Source organism: Denticeps clupeoides, unplaced genomic scaffold (genome assembly GCF_900700375.1).
Source record: "Denticeps clupeoides unplaced genomic scaffold, fDenClu1.1, whole genome shotgun sequence".
NCBI lineage: Eukaryota > Metazoa > Chordata > Actinopteri > Clupeiformes > Denticipitidae > Denticeps > Denticeps clupeoides.
Window position 1 is genome coordinate 1 of NW_021629739.1, and position 22,766 is coordinate 22,766.

At 42.5% G+C, this 22,766-nt stretch overlaps 1 pseudogene; it reads right to left on the reverse strand.

Moving 5' to 3' along the window:
* Nucleotides 1-3,185: 3,185 nt before the first annotated feature.
* Nucleotides 3,186-22,158, reverse strand: LOC114773154 (potassium voltage-gated channel subfamily C member 1-like; annotated as a pseudogene).
* Between the last annotated feature and the right edge of the window lie 608 nt (nt 22,159-22,766).

The window sequence follows — 22,766 nt, forward strand, 5'->3', positions numbered from 1 at the left end:
GTTTCTGTTTATGCCACCATCTGGAACCATTGCAAATAAAAAGCAATTTCTGTTCCTGGCAAGATTACTGAAGTGTCTCCTTTCTTCTCATCGTGATGACAACTCGCCACAATACAGTAACACCGTATACAACCAAGGCTAAGAAAAATCACAGACAAAAATAAATAAATATCGAACGATGAACAGTAATTGTTAAGTCAATATATTGACTCGTGAACAACCAGGGAAGATTTAAATATCACATAAGTGAAGGAGGAAAAAATATAAATACAAAAGAAACCAGGAAAGCAGAGAATGTAAAAGACAGCACGTAGCCCACATGGAAATAACAATGCGGTAATGCAGGAAATGGGGGTGAGGGACAAACTAGCACAGGGTTCTAATCACCCACACCAAACAAGTGTAAACTGGCGGTGATTAGAATCTGTGCGTGCATGTAATTGGCTGACCCAGGACTGCCAGCAATCACAGAGCCCCCCTCAATGGCCGTAAAATTGAGGTGCCCCAGAACAGACACAGGACTCCTGTTTTGCCTGCCTTGGTGTCCTCTCAGGGTTCACCTTCTCTGGTGGCCATGGCACAGACAGACCCAGACCCTCATGTGGCTTCCCTCACCGGACCTGTTGCAGGTCGGCCCGCCTGGAGGTTTGTGGTCCTTGCCAGTCCTGTCCCAGGTCGGCCCGCCTGGAGGTTTGTGGACCTTGCCAGCCCTGTCCCAGGTCGGCCTGCCTGGAGGTTTGTGGACCTCGCCAGTCCTGTCCTGGCTTGGCCCATTCAGCATTTCAGGGAACACATAGGCCTGCATGTCCCCTCTGACTGGTTGGGGACCTCCTAACTCAGCACCTCAGAAGGTGGGCCATGTTGCCCTACCAAGCTCCAGCCCCCTTCTCCTCCGTGATTAGACCCCACTGCTGGAGTCCCCAGCCCATAATGTGCCCCTTAAAAATGTCTAGATAAAGGGGAACCTGGAGGACATGCAATCCCAGCTTTGGGCTGGTGCTGCTGGGTCAGTGGTCTCCACACTATGGTCTGGATTCTCAGTGTGCCCCCTGAGAGAGGGGGAAGGAGGATCAGTCGGATCCATTCCTGGCATCCTTTGTGGAGCAATCTGATGCGGAGACAACTGGGGTAAGGGCAAGACTTGTGGACTCTTATTCCTGCAGTCTGAATTAGCCTGGATTCACCCAGTCTTCCTTGACATTGGCCGTGCTTAGCACCGGTCCAGCTTTCCAAGGGGAGTAGTGGATGTAACCAAGTTAATGTAGAGAAGTGCGGGTGTAGGGTTGAGGATGCCACAGCAAGTGACCTGGTGACGGAGCCCTTATTGCATTTGGATCACACCAGTCACCTTCTTCGCTGCAGTACTATACTCTAATGTGCCTGTCTTCCTCCCATGGGCAATCAATGAATCTTTGCCACCATCCCATCCTCGTCCTGACATGTTCCCCCACAAACTCTCACATGGCTTGATGCAGGCTTGGGGCTATTCAACAGCGCATGCTGCCACTGCGCCATCCTCTCACCCAGATTGCCAAAGGTAGTCATTGAGCAGAATGGGATAACGTTATTCCCCAGTCACTGTTGCCCCCCACCTTGCATGTTGGCAGTGCTTCGTAGCGGTCCTGCATTCTGTAATGCCACAGTGGTAAGATGCCAGGCATGTTAAAAAAAAAAATGTCTCTATTACAAATACTAACTCAATCAAAAAACAGCCAGATTAACTGGTTTCTACTTTCTCAGCTCCGCAAGTGCAGCATTCTGCAGTATTAATGAAGTTCTTTTATATAACAGATCCAACTGAGTGTGTTTGTCTAACACAAGCATACACACACAGACACACACACAAAACTAAAAAGGACAGTGTGTCTGTGGTAGGTGATGGCCCCTGTTTGGTTTGGTTTAGTTTGCTTTCATTTTTTTTCATCTTTGTTCTCCACACTCATCCCTGGTATGCCCACATCAATAATAGAATACAGTTGGACAATTGTTGGACAAGTGGCCACTGCAGTATCCCATTTCAATGCAGCATGCAAGCAGACAATCACGTCACTTGTTACAATGTTTTGGCTGATCACTGTACCTTCTTACACGCATTCATTCTTTCATACTCAAATGCATATCTGCTCGTTTTGAATGCATACAGGCATGATAATTTCACCATCCCCCCTAATTTGTTTTTACAACTCGACTACTGGTAACAACCAAATCCGCACAACCAATCCACACATGCAAGAAATCAAGCCACAGATGTCCATAAATTGAGTTATGTGTAATAAAATGAAATGACAGGAGGAAAGTATTGAACACAGGCAGACAGACCCTACAGCTGTTCATTGGATTCTTAATATTATTTTTCTGCCTTAAAACTTTGTTGTGCAGTGATTCTTGGCTTGAGCTGCAGCTCATGAGACCACACCCATCAATTTCCGCCATATTGAATGTTTTACTAATTTGCTAAACCAACTTTTTGACCCACATGCACAAATTTGGTGTCATTTGAAGCGCAAGAGCCTTTTTGTAAATAATAAATCACAAATCTGTGTGATTTTACACAGTTTGCAGAATCAGTAATTACTCAAGAACCACGTGGACTGTGGCCACCAAAAAAAAGAGTTGCATCTTGCATGTGTGTTCCAAGTAAGAGAGCCAAATTGCAGCAACATCGGCCCCTAGGTGGCGCTATGGCACATAAAAAAGCACTGACTTCACATTATTAACGCTCGTTCATCAATGAAATGGCAAAAATGTGCATTATTAACCTCAGACAGTGGGTCTAGCACACTGTAAAATATAATTGTCATAATCAAACTCTATTAAGGAGAGTAAAAATAGCAGGGGTCCGAATAGTCAATGAGGAAATTGCCAATCGCATGTGGTAGAGAGACCAGGGGAGATGGGGATCTACTGGATTCAGTTTCTCAAGGTGAAAACCATGATCGGTCAAGAGGAGGAAAATCTATTTAATCTATAAAGCAAAAAAATTTCAGTCACTTGTTTCATGTAGTAGGAGCGTGGAAAGACAATCTCCCCCTTTTTTTGCAGTTTATGACCACAATCTAGAACATTGGGGAAGTTTCCCAAAGCTTTTGGTTTAGCTCAAGTTTTGATCCAGGTATCTTGTCAGTTTCCAGGATATCATATAGTTCAGATATTCTCAATTCAAGGATTAAATTTTTTTTGCACTTTTAAATATAATTATCTTCATTTAGTTTCCTTACCCGGTAAATTGTATTTTTTATCTCAATTATCTTTTTAATTTTCTGATAGCAGTAGAAGTAGCAATAGTTACTATTATGAAAAGTTTTCTTTTCATAATATATGTGTGTGTGTGTGTGTATTTATATATAAAATAGAAGATATTTTTGATATTTCTTTGTATACAGCAGTAAAATAAGTTTGAACATTCCCATTTAGCTAAGGTTTTCAAGATTGCTGCCACTATGGCTTCCTGGTTAGTCGCCCCAAAACCGGAATGGTTTATCTGAATAGAGAATATCTGAACCATATGATATATATCTTTTTTTATATCTAAAAGTCACAAATAAAACACAGAGCAGAGACTACTGGACATACTTAGACATACACTGCACGATTAAAATAGTCAGTCAATCATCAAGCAAATACCTACTATCAAATCACATATGTAAAATGGTGGGATTACAATCCTAACTACAGGCAGACATGAAACAGATTGTGGGATTAAGTACCTACCTACAGTCACATATTAGATATGTTTGCACTGCAATGGCGGCCTGGGAATGGGATGGAGAATGAGATTCAATTAAACACAGAAGAGAGGATGAATAACATATAGGCAGATATTGAAAAAGAAAATATGATGGGTAAATGTAAATATTCAAACCAGGTTTTAAGAGTGCAGTGTATCTTGTTCTGCTATTAGGGTCACTCATGTAAATTGACCTCATAAAGGCTACAGAAGGCTACAGAATATATGATATAAATCAGCATTCACCACTGCAGATCAATGAGTATTTATAGAATCAGTTTGTGTTTCCTGCAATTGATTTCAGGATTTGTTCATCAGTTGAGTGATTCCACTCACCAAAATGTGTAAAATGCACAATGCCCTGGATCAAATATTTGCAAGGGAGGTTGTCACATAGACAGAGGCTAAAAAGTCATACAGAATGCCAGAACACTACAGTAAATTAGTCTGATGAAAGGGGACAGCAGATATTTTCATTCATAAGAAGAAGCTTTAACAGAAAGAAGAAAGCATATTCCATCTGCTCTCAATGGGTCTAATTCATGAAACTTCAGACGAAGTGTTTGTAGAGTGAAAATTTGTAAATTATCAATATTTATTGTCAAACCAATCGTGTGAATAAAAACACATTATATACAGTACAGGCCAAAAGTTAGCTCCACATGTGTTCATTCATAGTTTTGATGCCTTCATTGAGAATCTAACAATGTAAATGGTCATGAAAATAAAGAAAAAACAATGAATGAGAAGGTGTGTCCAAACCTTTGGCCTGTAGTGTATAAGCCATTTGTATCTCACATTTTAAATAACTAAAACACACATAATATATTTTATGATGTCACATGCTGGCCAGAAATTTTAGCTTCCTTAAATGCAGGGCACACCTGTATTTGTTAAGATTTGGGGCATGGATGGTTATAGATGATGAACTGACTTTACTAAGCTGACAATCTATGACAGACTGTGGGCTATTTGTGGACCTAAAAAGTGCAGTAAGGGAAAAATATATTCGGAATTTTATCAATATTTAATGAATGAAATTCAATGAGATTATTAATGTGAGATTTCACAGACAGATTAGGGCTCAATGACACAGGTAGGAACATTCATTGCAATGCCACCACTCACACACACACAAGTTCAGATAAAATGTCTACCAATAATAACTGACAAAATTATTTTTAACTTATGTACTCTGCACTGCAACAAAATCCACAGGACAAGCAGAAGAACGGAACAGAAACTGCAAAAGAAAGAAAAGAAAAAAAAGAGCAAATGTCCCTTTAGGCCAAAAAGTAGGAGGAGCTACGATCCTGCTTTACACTCAGAGGGGATGCTGGACCTGCCTGAAGGCCAACATGCCAGTGGTCTTCAGTTTGGTGGCTCAGCAAGACTACAATTTTATTGTATTTTATACAATTATATTTCTAAAAATTTTTAGGCAGGTTTTACCCGTTTCTTGATTGACTGAAGTGGTCTTCAGTTTGGTGGCTCAGCAAGACTACAATTTTATTGTATTTTATACAATTATATTTCTAAAATATTTTAGGCAGGTTTTACCCGTTTCTTGGTTGAGACACTGATGCCCCACACACTCCATTGTGTTTTAAAGCGGGTGAGCTAGGTATTATTTTAACAAAACTGAAAGTATTTAGGCTGTCTTACCTTCCCCTCGAGAGGTTATCTGTCAATCAGTCAGTCCAGTATCTCCAGTAGTCTGTCAATATGTCAGTCAGCAGGTCAGAGTTTGCTTCACAAACACAAACATATGCACAAAAGTGGCAAAAGCCTGATCGCTTCATACCACGCTAAGCCTGGTGTGAGGAGGTTGGGTGAGTAGAACCTAGCCAAGACTGATAGGCGCGGCACAGTACAACTCACACAACCTCTGACACTGGTGACACAGACCTGCTGACAGAGGGGAGATTTTCAAACAGTTCCCCAGAGTCAAAGGTCACGAGCAAGAGAGACAGAAAAGGACAGAACACAATAAGCAACACAACACACAACACACAAAGTACAGAGCTCACACACTGGGCAAAGTGTATTAGGTATGAATGAAGAAGCCTACATACAAACGCGTGATATGACACAACCTACAGAGAGAGACAAACCAGAGCACATGAGACAAGGTCCCGTCATCAACACAGCAGAGTTTCATCATCATAATTTAATCTACAACACATCTCCTAAACAGAAATCGGATGGAACATGCAGAATTATCTAATGTCAGGTGTTAGGAGCAGTCTTCTGTGATGTGTGTGTGTGATGCTGGTTCATGTGACTGTTTTCTGCTGTGATTTACAGCCTTCCTGTGATGGTCCAGTTATTGATGAAATTTAGATCGGAAGGACAAGTGAGGGATAGGAAGAGGGGAACACTGGATGAAACCTGTTTCTGAGGAGACGAGGATGTAGCTGTTGATGAAGCTACTGAGCAGGACCATGTCCACATGGCAGCTATGCAGATGCTCACCTTTCCTCACGTTTGAGTCCGGTGTGTGGAACTCGCGCGTATTCAGAAGGAAACAGGCATGGTCCAGCTGGTAACGCTTGTGGGCATGGCTGGCTGGACTGCGCTCCTCTGGACTCAGCACCTGGTCGATGGTCGGGCAGTCCTCGTTGGCCAGGGCTGCGTTTGCAGTGTCACCATTTTGCTTTGAGTCTGAGAGATGAGAACACAAGGAAAAGATGGAGGAGAAGCAGGAAGTTAAGTAAGTAAAAGGTAGAATTGAGAAAGAAGATGGAAGTGTTAAAGGAAGGATGCAAGAATGTGGAGAGGGGAAAGAAAAGAACAGAAAAAGAGTGAGATACCTGCTACAGATGAAGAGAGAAAACAGATCATCAAGCAAACACACACACAGGACACTGCTCTGCATGCAGGATGTTACACAGTTCTAAATGGACAAGCAGAATGGAGGAAATAAAAAGGTAAAGTGGAGGGGGAAAGGGAAGGAGATAAAAAGAGAGGAAGGTTGTGGAAGGTGAATGCTGCTGTCCTGCTGTCACAAGTCCTCAGTATTACTGGTGGCACCATTCACTCACACGCTCCTGCCTTAACGTCATATCAGGATTTACATGAGACCCCAAATAACTGGTCTACAACTCAAGATTTCCAATTTTAGTTTTCTAGCATAGAATCAGTGTAACCATGTTTTTATCCCTGAAATGATCTTCTCTCCCTTCTAGAGCCACCTGAATTCTCACTGATGACTCCAGTTTTACCCCAAACTCACCTGAGATTTACCGGCAGTTACATACCTCTGTTTATCTCAATAATCTCCTCCTGAGCCAGTGGGCAGTCTCTTCCAACAACGCCTGAGCCCATCACCCCCCTAAGACGTTTCCCAGAATTCCTTGTGGTGAGGCGGTTGCCATGGCAAGTGCATCTGGTTTGCAGTAATTGGGTGAGCCAGGCTGTGGAGCTCTTGGAATGTGTTTGTTCTTCTTCTTGGGTAACTTCTGCTTGGCCATTGCCAGAGAGTAGTACATACCAAAGTTGTTGACAATGACAGGAACTGGCATGGCGATGGTTAGTACACCTGCCAAGGCACAAAGGGCACCAACCAACATGCCTGACCAGGTCTCTGGGTACATGTCCCCGTAGCCCAGTGTTGTCATGGTGACCACGGCCCACCAGAAACCAATGGGGATGTTTTTGAAGGTGGTATGGGCGCTTGCTGTTGGGTCATTGTGGTCAGCTCCAATGCGTTCGGCATAGTAGATCATAGTGGCAAAGATGAGCACACCCAGTGCAAGGAAGATGATGAGCAGCAGGAACTCATTGGTACTAGCACGCAGTGTATGGCCCAGGACCCTCAGACCTACAAAATGTCGAGTCAGCTTGAAGATTCGCAGGATTCGAACGAAGCGGACAACACGTAGGAAGCCCAGAACGTCCTTGGCTGCCTTGGAGGACAAGCCACTCAGGCCCACCTCCAGGTAGAAGGGCAGGATGGCCACAAAGTCGATGATGTTGAGGGAGCTCTTGAAGAACTCAACCTTGTCTGGACAAAAGATGACCCGTGTGAAGACCTCGATGGTGAACCAGATCACACACACACCCTCCACATAAGTCAGCCAGCTGTCTGTCACCACTTCGAACACCACCTCCTCACGGGTCACATTTCCCACAGTGACGTTTTCTGTGCGGTTGTAAATGGTGTTGAAGGCCTCATGCGTCTCCATGCAGAACGTTGAGATGGAAATGAGGATGAAGAGGAGAGACCCAAATGCCACATACTGGAGAAAAGGAAAATAAGAAAAGAAGTCACAGGGTTAAAAAACAAAACAAAAAACCTCTACATAAACACAGAGCCAAGTACTCTAGAAATACACTGTTGAGAAAATTGAGGACATAATTAAACACTTTCACACCTTTAATGTGACCAATATCCTGAACAATTTAATCATTTTAACGAAACTGGTTCCAATAAATACTTATTAGACAAATTTCACTGTGTGCACTGTGTGCTGTGCTGCTGTGTATCACGTGTGACAATCACTTTCACTTTCACTTTAGTTATTACAAAAACCACCCAATTTAGATGTCAAAGGAGGGAGGGGTCATAGGGGTCATAGAGGGGTCACAGTGACCAGTGATGTCGAAAAAAGCATCCACACACGCACAGAATGGGGTTGACTTTTTAATTCCTCTTTGCTCTCCCTGTATCACTCTCAACATGCACTCCGCCCAGTGTGTGTATGGCTCCTCTGCTCAATGACCTACTTTACCTCCACTGCAGTGCTTCTCTCCCCATCTCCTCCCCTCTAGCCCTCTAGACACTTGCTAATATACTTATATTCTTATGCAGATTTAATAGTTTAGCCTTTATTAGTGGTTTATTATCTGTTGCCTTTGATCTTCTGAGGTTTACTCACCTCATCAGACAAGTATCTGATTATCCTAAAAAAAAAAATTGAGAAATGAGTCTAAAGGCCCCTTACTGGAAAATTATGCCAAATTATGGCAGTCGTAAAATCTAGCTTCTTCCAGTTGAGACAATTGAGTAAAATTAAGCTAATTCTCTCCAAGCAGAACTTTGCAACCGTAATCCATGCTTTCATTACCTACCGTATAGATTATTGCAATGCATCTACATGGGGGTTGGTGGATCGTATATCATGCTGCGTATCTTCTAACTGGCACATGAAAGCATGACCACATTTTACTGGTTTTAGCAATGCTTCATTGGTTACCTGTTTATTCATTTTTTTTCTTTTATTTGCTTTTAAGGCTCTGAATGGTCTTGCTACTCCATACCTCTCACAGCTTTTACAACCTTACACACCCTCCTGGCCTCTAAGATCAACTGTTGCTCCTTAGTGTTCCTAAATCTTAGCATAAGCATAAAAGGGGACTGTGATATTGCTGCTGCAGCACAGAGACTGAAATGACTTGCCCTTGTATGTTAGACAGGCTTCCTCACTCTCAGTTTTTAAATCACTCCTGAAAACTCATCTTTTCTCCTTGGCTTTTGACTCTGTAAGATGTCAATTTTAAATTGTTTTATGTGATTGTGCTTTATTTATTTTTATTATTTACAGTTAAGGCGTTTGGCAGACGCCCTTATCAAGAGCAACTTACAACGTACTTTCAAGTTACCATCGATGGAGTGAGCAGTTCTGGTTCATTAGGACCCCCAACTATGAATACAATCATTTTATTCACTCTTGTTGCATATTCTGTACACAAGTTAGACAATAAGAAGTTAATCTAAATATTCTCTAAAGAGGAAGGTCTTGATACTCAGTGACTGAGCCGTTCTGACCTCAAGGGGAAGTTCATTCCACCACTGAGGGGCCAAGATGGAGAAGAGTCTAGATGAGTGTCTTCCTTTTACTTTTAGCGATGGGGGGACAAGGTGAGCAGTACTGGAGGCTCGGAGTATACAAGGTGCAGTGCGAGGTGTAATAAGGGCTGTGAGGTAGGATGGTGCTACTCCATGTTTGGCTTTGTAGCCAGTATTATAAATTCTTATCCTGTATATTTTATTTTAATCTACATATAGTTTTTTTTTAATGCTCAATACTCTGTACAGCCCTTTGGGTCCCAAGACTATGTTTAAGTGCTTTATAAATAAAGTTGGTATGGAATGGCATCTGTCTTTCGAGAATCGCATGACCAACATTTGTGTGACTGCATGCTTTCAAGACAAAATTCTTACATTGACATACAAAAACATAGGCTGGTCTCTGATTACTGGAGTAACTTGTAAACAAAGCCCGACATGAGAATCCAGGTTTTTACTGGTACCGAGAATTAACACATTTGCAACAGGTGGACAAGCTTTCTGCTACAGAGCTCCCCTGGTTTTGAACAGCATTCCTGCTAATATTCGGAACTCAGTAGATGCAGTGTCAATATTAAGGTCCAGGCCAAAGACACATGTTTAAAGCCAAGCATTCCATACAGTAACAGTTAAAACACACAGAAACTATGATGCTCATCTCATCAAGGCTATCCTAGAACACCAGAGTTATTGTTGCACTGGACATGTCCACAGGAATCTACCATAACTCAGTCCCAGCCACCCGAGTCTAATCTGGTTCTAGATTTACATTTACGGCATTTATCAGACGCCCTTATCCAGAGCGACTTACAATCAGTAGTTACAGGGACAGTCCCCCTGGAGCAACTTAGGGTTAAGTGTCTTGCTCAGGGACACAATGGTAGTAAGCGGGACTTGAACCCGGGTCTTCTGGTTCATAGGCGAGTGTGTTACCCCTAGGCTACTACCATCCCCAGATCCTGGAGGAACCAGCTTGAAATGTACCAGAGGCTCACCACAGCCACCAATAGGGATCTTCAAATAGTTCAGTAGCATTATAAATGACATGCAGTGTAGACCATGACACTGGACCTATTCTGCACTGTCCAGTACCTCCAAACATGGACCTGTTGGACATTTTCTCTCTTCTTTTTCCCTCCCTGCATTTTTTATGGGAGTTCTTCATGGTGTAAAGTAAGGGTCATTATGTGGGGGGTGTCAGCTGTAGGGCCTGGCAAAGATCATTGAAACACACTGTATGTGACTTTAAACTATATAATAAATAAATAATGTTGTTGTTGTTGTTAAATAAATATACTATTACAGAACAATTTGTTTGGAATATTTATTAATTATTTTGTTGTTTTCCCACAGAACTCAGCCTCATTGTAGGGCTGAAATTACAGAATTGTCTTTTTTACTAATAACATGATGTAACATCTTTGGAAATGAAAATAAATAAAGTTCAAAGCTGACTGATGTCCGTCACACAAGCCCTACCCGATAGATGGTTGGTACCAGTGACAAAAATGAACAGTTAATATTTTATTTTAAAATAACTATATGTATTTTATTTTTAGTTCATATTTCTTCAAATGTATAAAAAAGATTATCCTTTTTTTATTATAGGTTACAACAGTATAGACAGCCGCTTTTTTTGTTTGTATAACAAGATGTACTTGACCGAAGCTGACCTCCATGATTCAGGATGTACCTCAGTTTTGGTGCACTTGTACCCCTAAATTATACAGGGTGGGACATTTATATGGATTCACCTTAATAAAATGGGAATGGTTGGTGACATTGGACACATTTTATAGGTGGTCAGAAACTTGTAAATAACTCACAAAAGAATACGTTAAAACTAAGCACCACCATTGTTTTTCTTGTGAAATTACCAAAAAATTTGATGTGTCACATGACCCTCTTCCTATTGAAAAACAAAAGTTGGATCCAAGATAGCCGACTTCAAAATGGCCACTATGGTCACCACCAATCTTGAAAAGTTTGCCCCCTCACATATACTAATGTGCCACAAACAGGACGTTAATATCACCAACCATTCGCATTTTATTAAGGTGTATCCATATAAATGGCCCCAACCTATATATTAGGCCCAAAGTCACTAGAGTTAAAGAGCCTAACAGTAGGTTTAGTGTCTCAGTGGGACACCCAAAGACCATTACCTTGGTCTTATCATTACATCTTAAAAAGTTATAGGACAGCCAGGCCCTTAGTTCATAAAGATGTTGTAGTAGAGGTATCATTTTTTTCTTTTCTGGTGAATCTCGGATCCATGCGGACTCCAGTAGGTCTCCTGCAATATTTGCGCCGACTGTGGTGTAATTCAACAGAAGATTCATCTGAACGAAATACACCTTCTGCCACTTTTCCAGCATCCATCCTTTTAGCAGGCTGGGGGCCTTGGCAAATGCCTTTTGTTTAGTGCTGGCTTCTGGACACTGATTCGACCATGGAGGCCATTTCAAGACAGAATCTGACCAGGTCTGGCCTTGGATTTTTGAGCCAACAAATTGTCCCCTCAAGCAGTTGGCTTGGGGGTGTTTGCCTGACTTGGGCTTGTCAAAAACGTCTCCAGTCTGAAGGTGTCTGTCACATCAGCAGTGGATCTGGTCTTCAGCCTCTTGATAATCAACATTTTAGTCTCAGGGTGAATCTTAGGCATGTTTTGCAGAGGTCTAGTTGCAGTTGATGTGAAGGTCTAGTGTACTGCGGTTCTTTTTATACACACCTGAGACATAATTGATCCATTAATCGTCACAGGTGAAGCTCATATGACAAGGCGACAAACACTTATGTCTTTGCAAAAAATTGACTCATGGGCTTTTACCATGCTTTGAATATTAGAATACTTTAACAGTTTTGTTTTGGCACTGAAACATTACTACAAAAAATAAAACATTTCTTGTAAAAAAATCTTGATTAGAAATATATTTCAGCGGCACTTAAGGTCAATTTGTACGCAAGCAACAAGACTTTTGTCAGGGACTGTATTGACACTTTATCTCACGCTTCTAAAACAAGAGCTCCTACAAGAAACAGGAAACTTAATAAGTTCCTGTGATAATGTCTGATCATTTCCTTATCACTTCTAAAATATGTTTTAGACGCAACTTCCCGCACTATAGAGACAAACGGACAATGACATCAAGCACAGTGCAGAGGTTTATTAATACCCCTACCAGATTTATAACTGCTGATAAATCTGGTGACTCACCCTCAGACCCCTCGACCAAGCATCTAAATGCCTGGAATTAACACTGCGAACTATGTTAGATTAAGTTGCTTCCTTCAGAAGGAAAATGTCAGAGATAATACCTTGGTATAATATAATACCTTGGTATAATGAAAATTATAATGAAATTAGTCTATCCAGACTATTCCACCAGTTACTGCATCTGAAAAACATTCCCCACAGCATGATGCTACCACCACCATGATTCACTGTAGGAATGGTATTGGCCTGGTGATGAGCGGGTCTTGCTTTCCTCATAACATGAAGCCCTGGCATTCAAACCAAAACAACAGAGATTTTTATTTCTTATGGTTTGAGAGTCCTTCATGTGCCTTTCAGCAAACTATAAGTAGTGGCTTCTATCTGGCCATCCTAACATAGAGAGATGGTAGAGAGATGGTTGTCCTTTTAGAAGGTTCTCTGTTCACATCGAGTACTTGATCACCTTCCTGACTAAGGCCATTCTCCCCCTTATAGCTCAGTTTAGATCGCCGGCCAGCTCTAAGAAGATTCCTGGTGGTTTTGAATTTCTTCCACTTATGGATGATTGAGGCCACTGTTAGGACAATTGATATGATTATGTTTGCTGTAGAAAGAACAAAAAGCACAGTTTGTTAACAAGGAATTGTTACTCAATTTCACAATTTTGGATACTTTGATTTTGGCTTTATTTTTTTTATTGTAATGTTTGAGTTGACCCATACAACCCGGCTACTGTGACCTCAGAATTATCTCCCCCCCCCACACTTCACCCCACAAGCACCTCTCTTGCAGTTTCAGAAAAAAAATAATTCCCTTCCTTTCTCTATGAGTTCCCAACCCACACATCCATGCAGGAGAGAGAAGGATGGAGGCAGAACACCACACCAAGAAAAATCTAATCAAATCAACATGATAAACATGACTTGCCACATCCTGTCCAACCTGGACTTCCACATGCTCTCTCAGCATCTTACACCCCTCACAGAGTTACAGCGGAAAGAACAGTGGGAATACCAAACCCCCTTAGGTCACCTGATGCAGCAAGGGACACTGCGGAAAACTGAAGGTCAGTGGGAGACGGTCAGGTGTGGGAGACAAGAGAGAAAAGACAGGGTGTACCTAACACACAGCATCTGTTCTGACACCACACACAAACACATACCCCCTCAGTGGCAGATCCTGAGGTTTAAGTCTCTTGCACTGTTTACAATTACAGTATTTATCAGATTTTGTCTTTATCTACAGATACTTAAAAATCAGTGGTGCTAGGGAAAGTCCCCCTGGAGACTCTCAGGGTTAAGGGTCTTATATACACCACTGTTATCAGTTATGGCTAAAATATTATATTATATTCATAACAATATATGGAATTGGCAGATCAGTACTGTTATAATTTCGCAATGTCCCATCTGATGCAGGCCTGTAGAGAACACCCGCATCACAGTCACTTTTTTATATGCCCTGTGAAGGATGTGTATGTGTGTTTGTGTGGATATAATATCATAAAATCTTTAAATTTACAGCATTTATCAGATGCCCTTATCCAGAGCGCCTTACAATCAGTAGTTACAGGGACAGTCCCCCCCGGAGCAACTTAGGGTTAAGTGTCTTGCTAAGGGACACAATGGTAGTAAGTGGAATTTGAACCTGAGTCTTCTGGTTCATAGGCGAGTGCGTTACCCACTAGGCTACTACCACCATACCACAATATCGCATATCAAGTCTTTATTACCAGTCAACCCAAGGAATACAGTTGCTTAAATGTCCTAAATAAACAAACAAATAAATATGCAGCAAATTGGTAGGAAAATATATTTAAACATAAACATGCTGGAATTTTACAGTTGTTCTGTTCTCTTCATGAAAGCCACATCTCTTCCAACTGTTCCTTTTCCTGATGTTGCTGCTTAGTCACCCTCACTAATGTGATGGGTTAAATGCAGAGAACACATTTTGATGTGTGCACCGTGTGCTGTGCTAGCGGTGCATCATAATGACAATCACTTCACTTTCACTAGACGATATGAACAGTAAATGTGGCAGCTGCAGATTTATTACAGGTTGTAGCTGTAGAATTTCAGAATTCCCTGTCTTGTCTGGCTTCTGATTTATTCCAACCAACACAACTGGAACATCCCTCACTCAATGCATCCTTTGAGGGTAGTGGAGGCATAGTGGGTAAGGAAGCGGACACATAATCAGAGATTGCCGGTTTGAATCTCGAACTGCCAAGGTGCCACTGAGCAAGGTACCATACCCACACACTGCTCCAAGGCACCTTTCATAGCTGCCCACTGCTCACTAAGGTAGTGGGTTAAATGCAGACACATTTTGTTATGTGAACTATGTGCTGTGCAGCATTGTTTCACAATGACAATCACCTCAGTAATAAACTGGCTGCTATTGGGCTGTTTCTGCCCCGCCTGTCAATTTGGAATCTAAAACCAGCATCAGCAGCTTCCTAAGGTTAAGTGTCTTGAACAGAAAGCGGACAATGTCATCAAAAAAGTGCCTAGCATTGTTGAACTGGGGGCTATAAATATATAACAGTTTTCTGCTGTGTTGGCACAGTTCAGATTGTTCAGTGGCTCCATACCGCCAGCTCAGATTTGTCAAGCACATCTGACAGTGTTCCTGAAAACTCCATGCGACCTTCACACACCAACACACACAAGAGTTGTTCTTAGTGAGGACCCAGTGCACTAATTTTACAATGCTACACACAAGGAACATACTAGCACATGGGCAATTTTAGGTGTCAAGGGGTTGTAAAATAAAATAAAGACGATAAATAACCTTTTCTATGATGGAAATTCCAATAGAATTCATCTGTAATCATAATGGGTCTCATTTATAAAAATGAGTGTATATCACAGTGGACAAATCAAGATATGGCAAAGTTTCAAGTACGATTCATGAAACAGAAATACCTGTGCCAATCAGTGCATAGCACATGTCCGACTTGATAAATCAGACTGCTAAACTTGAACTTGAAGGAACGGGAGGTGGAAGAAGATGTTAGAAGATGTAGAAATCACAACTGAGGTAGAGAATTTCAAATTTAATTACATTTAATTAGTTTCAGTTCGATACGCTGAATTTGAGTCAGATTGATTTAGTGATTATTCAAGCACGTATCTGGATCCACGCAGCCTAGCCGAGACCAAAATAATAAGTCATCAAAAATAAAATGTGCTAATATTTACAAGTGAGAAAAAATGTATATAAAAGGTCTTGCATGAAAAAAACAACAAAAACACACCACACACACACACACACACACACACACACACACACACACACACACACACACAAGAATAGAGATCTCCGTACTCAGAACAAAAAACAAAAACACTGTTAGTAGGCTATATCCATCCTGTATCCTACATACCCCTGAAGATTAGCAGCATCAGGCATCTAGTCCAAAAGCCAGCATAAGGCCGCCTAATTATGCAATAGAATCAAGGCTCACAGACATAAAGCATGTCAAAAACAATGGTGACCATAGGCATGTCTGTAATTATGCAATTAACTAATCAACCTGTAATCTCACAAAGGTCATTATAACTAGCTATGATGTCATTTACTGTCTGTTACAGCTTGATTTCCTCTGCTGCAGCTAGGGTCCGCAATGACAGGAATTGCGCAATGCAATCTGGAAGCAGCCGTGGACTTTAGGGTATCGTACGCTATAAGGGGTGACCCTCTTTTTCCAGAATAATCGATTCATTTTATTTTGTGATCAATACCAACCGATGTAAACTTCAAAATTATGTAATTTTTTTAAGAAGAAGCATATGGGGTGATCAATCCAACATGCATCTTAATGCAACAACATAGCTACAGCTCCAAAAGTACTTGCATCCACCTCCAGTTTAATAGGACACTGGAAGTCAGGAGCAGTTAGAACCGGGGCACTGCAAAGATTTTACAGACAAAAGCAATTTGACAGTCGTCAGTTTTAAGTGAACTTTGCATGCATATAAAGGACTGCCTCCCCCCCACTGCCCTCCACTCCGCTCTGAATCACCTAAAGAATCCCAGAACTTCAGTAAGAATGTTCTTCATCGACTTTAGTTCTTAATGCAATCATCCCAGACATCCTTATAGCCAAGTTGGTAACCCACCCACCCCCCCCCCGCTACATGTGCATGGATTTAAAAACTTCCTTACTGACCGGCCACAATCTGACAAGGTCGGTCACCAAATATCATCCATTCTGTTACTCAGCACTGGCTCACAACAGGGATGTGTGCTGAGCTCTCTCCTATACACCAGTGACTGCACCCCCACGCATCCCCTGCAACACCATCATCAAATTCGCAGATGACACCACCCTGGTTGATCACTCGTGATGACGACACTGCCTACAGAGATGAGGTCCAGCGTCTGACAAAATGGTTGTGACTACAACAACCTAACCCTAAACCCCAGGAAAACCAAGGAAGTGGTCATGTACTTCCGTAAGACAAAACTGATCCCCCTCCCCTCTCCATGAAAGTTGATTATGTGGAGAGAGTGTCCTCCTTCAAGTTCCTCGGGACCCACATTTCCGAGGATCTGTCTTGGTCTACAAACACAACTGCCCTAGTGAAGAAAGCCCAGCAGCGCCTCCATTTCCCAAGGGTCCTGTGATGGAACAGGGTGCAGACCAACCTGCTGGTGTCCTTCTACTGAGCCACAATCAAGAGTGTGCTGGTGCACACCATCCCCGTGTGGTATGCTGGTTGTACAGTAGCAGACAAGAAGAGACTCCAGAGGGTCACTAGAACAGCAGAGAAGGTGATCGGCTTCCCACTCTACTCCCTGGACTCCATTGCCAGCTCTAGATGTCTCTCCAGAGCCAGGGCAATCATAAAAGACCACCTCCATCCTAACCACCATTCAACATACTGCCCTCTGGTAAAAGGTTCAGATCCATCAAGTGCAAAACTAACAGACTAAAGAATAGCTTCAATCCATGTGCAATTACCAATTTACCCAATAGTTTCACTTATTTGGGTGGTAGTAGCCTAGTGGGTAACACACTCGCCTATGATCCAGAAGACCCAGGTTCAAATCCCACTTACTACCATTGTGTCCCTGAGCAAGACACTTAACCCTAAATTGCTCCAGGGGGACTGTCCCTGTAACTACTGATTGAAAGTCGCTCTGGATAAGGGCGTCTGATAAATGCCGTAAAATGTAAATGTTATTTCTACTGACCTTATATATCATATTTACGGGACTGCTTCTGGAAAGTGTGTGGCATTGCTAATTAAAGTCAACAAGTATTTGTTACCCCAGCTGACCTACATAATTTAAGATGATTTTTGAAAAAGGTTCCATTAAAACAAGCACAGGACAAAGTGGTGCAGGTGGGATTGACTGGTTGGGTTTTTCCTGCCAATTGACAGATGTGGCACAATCTACAATGCTTAGTAACATCCGATTTCAATCCAGGCCATAAGATGTAGTAAGTGATGCAAGATACGATTGTATGTTTTTGCCACTCCTATGTGCCCTGAAAAAACATTATCATGTCCTAAAGATAAAAGCTGTGACTGGAACTTAACATTAACCAGAACACTAACTGATACACAGAATTCCATACCAAATCACCAACAGAGGGAGGACTTCCTCATTAAAACTCCTTCCCACAAATATGCCACCAGATGTGCAGTTAAGTTCTCCTTGATAAGAACGGATGGCTGTCACTTATCCAAAATTAAAATCCTTTAGTTGTTCCTGCAAAATGAGCGGTTTATCCACGGCCAGGGATATCACATTTTCAGAACTAGTTGCACTGGACAGCGACAACATTGCATGTCCACAGCGCTGCACATGGAATAACAGGGTCCGAGGCAGAAAGTCTGTTTCACACAAGTCTGTTTCACTCAGACGGTGGGAAAATAGGAACAAGCTCTCCACCCAGCTCAACCAACAATTGCAGTGTCATGGGGTTTTCAATAACTTTTCCTCCAGCCAGATCAGTACTGAGAATAAACCAGATTCCTTTTATTGTCAGCTCTGAATGAAAAGCAACTACCTGAAAACAGATCACACCGCAGAGTGAAAGTTAAAAACTTTTTTCAGTTTTTAACAATTAGCAATAAGATTACCAGTTTTGTGGCTTTAAAAACATGCACAAGCTTCACTAGATGTTTTGTGGGGACAACAGTGGCACTTCAGTATTTGAATCTGCTACCTTCTGATTATGGGTCCATTTCTTTTCCTTCCTTACCATGATCAGAAGAAATGGACAGTGTCAGAGTAAATGAGAATGTCGACAGTTCTGTGTTTTTCTGTCAATATGGTGTGCTGTGTGTACATTCAGGTTGGTATATATTATAATTTTTTCTTCGTCAAGCATTTAACAATCTCCGAGCATGCTCTTTGCTGACAAGTTAGGCCTAATCAGGGCTCTTAGTTTTGTAAACTCAAAATCTATAGAAATCGAACGAGAATTGATGGTGTCTTCCTCTTGTAAGTCGCTTTGGATAAAGGCGTCTGCAAAATAAAGTAAAGTAAAGGTTGGAATTGACGATACTGATCTGATACTTTATACAAAAAAATCATAATGAATGTGTTTGTTCTTATTGTTTAATTATGATTAATTTAAATAAGTCAACAACCAAACTAGTTCAAGAAAGTGTGTATAAGTGTGTGTAACTCGTTGATGTATCAATCATTTTCTGTATCCATCATGTTTCAAATTACTGAGATGATTTTAACTGCACGACATACAAAAGAGGGGAAAAAATCTAAACCAACAAAAATGTTTCTTATGTTATATGAAGAATACAGTCTATTTACAGTCTAACTGACACTCTGACTGAGCAGAGTGCAGTTTTCTGTTAATCCACAGTTTTACAGAAAACTTCCATTCATGGTGGGGACATTTGATTAACAGAAGAACAGGCCTACTTTAAAAAATATAAAGCTTATTGTCTTGGAAAGGAATTTGCATGGAAAGTTGCGTGTTTATTTGGTTATGCTGCTAAATAAAAAGCTAAATAAATGTCTGTAGATATTAACACACACAATATCTACAGAAGTGCAGACTTCATACATGCAGACACACAACATCTACTCTAACAGACCAGCACCAGGCTGAACGACTGAGGGTCTACCAGCTTGTGCCCACACACACTGTTGTGTCCTCTACAGCCATCCACACAATTCAGTCCACAGAGCTTTTACTTGCCCAAGGCACCAAAGCCGGCACCAAAAAAAACAAAAAACATTTGTGAAGTGAAGTGATTGTCATTGTGATACAATGCCTGCAGATTCTATTTATGAAACTGAACTGACATTTCAGAGTGATCAAAAGACCAAAGCAGAAAATAATCCATCAGCAGTCTGAAGCTGACTGGATTTCCCAGAGTAGAACTGAACCAGAGATGTGCTTCCTCTCCTCTTCCCTTGTCTTGGTCTTTCAGGCACAGAAACTGCATGACCATCAAATGCAGTGGTGGCCTAAATTGGGGCAGTGGTGGCCTAGCAGTTCTTTTTGAAAGAACATTTTCCCCCTCCCTCCTTGTCTTCAGATCAGTGACAGGATGCAGATATGAAGGCGCGCACGCAGGCACGCACACACACACACACAGTGAAAAGCAGGAAGATAAAACCTGGCAGCAGAAAACATACAAGAATCTAACCCCAATTAACACACAAACCTGCCACATACCCATCTCAACAGTCCTGCATTATTTATGACATCAACCTCGCATCAGGACATGATACAGCATATGGACAGGTGCATGCATGAGGCATTTACTAGTCCAGCCACAGTGGGCTCCACAATTTTCTTACCCGAGCGTATTTGGAGGAGTAGGGGTCTTCAAACAGGGCCCAGATCTTCGGCTGCCACAGGCGCCACCAGCCAACCTTCCTGGCGTCCTCCTGCAGACATAGTCTTTTCAAGTCCCCGTCCGCTCCCCCCGTGACTACGTGATCGTCGTCGGGCGCGAAAGGCTCGGGGTTCTCGAAGCTGTCCAGCGCCTCCTCGGCGTCGCGGTGCTGTCGGTAGTTCATCCAGCAGCACGCCTCCACGTCCGTCTCGTCGATGCCCCAGAAGGCGAGCTCCTCCTCGAACAGCGGGCCACACACGTCGTTGGGACAGTGCAGCTTGCCGGTGCGGTAGTAGTTGAGAATAAAGGAAAAGACGGATGGGTGTCGGTCGAAGAAGAACTCGTCTGACCTGGGGTCGTAGTCGAAGTTACTGTAGGCGTCCGGCTCGGTGAGCCACGACAGGCGGGTCCCCGGCAGCGTCTTCAGGGTACTGCGGTACGTCTCGTGCCGGACGCCCCCGCAGTTGACGACGATTTTCTCGCTTTCCGGACGACAAGTCATGTCTGCGCTGTAACATGCTTTGTTAGCCGACTTGTTCCCACCCTTACGCCCTTTGAAAGAGGAGACGCACACCGAACTGAGCATAGGAAGGGGGGCTGGAGGTAGGGGAGGGAAGAGAACGGAGGGGGGCGGAGGAGGAGGAGTCTGTAATGAGAGAAAGACAGGAGATAATTACAGAAAAAGAAACATGAGCACCTTTCACGCCGAATCCTCAGTAAACCACATTAAACCTCAGTAACCATAAAAACATCTATCCACACACACACACACACACGCCCTCTGGATGCAGTATGTGTGTGCGTGAAAGTGTCACTCTCACACACACACACACACACACACACACACACACACACACACACAATGTCATTCCAACCATCAGATCACAACAAGCACTGCAGAGGCTCAACATGCAGGAACAGTCAGGGATTGTGAGGGACAGTCATGGACGGTCAGGGACAAAGAGGAACAGTCAAAGATGGTGAGGGACAATGACAGATGGTCAGAGACCGTGAGGGACGGTGAGGGGTGGTCATATACAGTCAGGGACAGGAGGGACAGTCAGGGACAGAGATGGTAAGGGACAGTCAGGGATGGCCAAGGACGGTGAAAGTCAGTCAGTGATGGTGAGGGACAGCAAGGGGTATGAGGGACCGTCAGAGACAGAAAGCAGGCTGGAGAGAATCAGCTTGATTATTATGGAAATTTCAACAAGACAAATGGGGGATGGTGGAGGATGGAGGAACAGAAGGAACAGAACTTGGTCGTCCCTCCCCCCTTTTCTCCATCCTCCAATCCTTGAACCACAGAGCTAACAGCAGGGCTAGCAAGGGGAGCGCTGAAAAACAGAAATGCCGCAGTCACCTCCCCTTGAAATGCAGTGAAACCAAACCCCGTCACACAGCTCCCCTCCCCACCTTCTCCTCATCTCTACAACATCTACACATGGATAAAAAAGACAGACATCTTTGACTAGAACCAAACAGCTGAAATGAACAGATATTCATTCCTTTTTACAAATGCAGCATCATTTCAAATGATCACATATAAAATTTACATATGACAGGAAGTCCATACAGATTTTGCTGTGAACAGAACTCCAACACCAGCAGGGGTTGACAAGAGCTTTACATGCCCCACATGGTGTAGCACCTGCCAGGTCCCACCAGCAATCAGCAGCCTCTTCACCCCTCCACCAATCAAAAGAGTCTTCATTCCTCCACCAATCAACAGTCTTTTCACCCCTCCACCAATCAACAGCCTCTTCATCATTTACAGCCTCTATGCTGCCTTACTACCCTGATGTTATCTCACCTTGGGATGGAGCAGTCATCATCAAATACAAACAGGTCACACACAACAGTGTCTTTTGAAGATCTGTCGAAAATAATGTTATGCCATGAAGGAATGGAACATGATGCAACCCTCTCACAAGAGATGACCAACATGACCACAATGCATTGTTCTGATTACAGTGCATCTGGAAAGTATTCACAGCACATTAATTTTTCCTAATTTTCAGCTTTACATGTTTTACATTTTAAATTATACCAGCCTTATTCCAAAATTGATTTCCCCCTCAGAATTCTACACACAACACCCCATAATGACAATGTGAAAAAACTTTACTTGAGGTTTTGGCAAATTAGAGCCAAATGGGGCAGTGGTGGCCTAGTGGTTAAGGAAGCGGCCCCGTAATC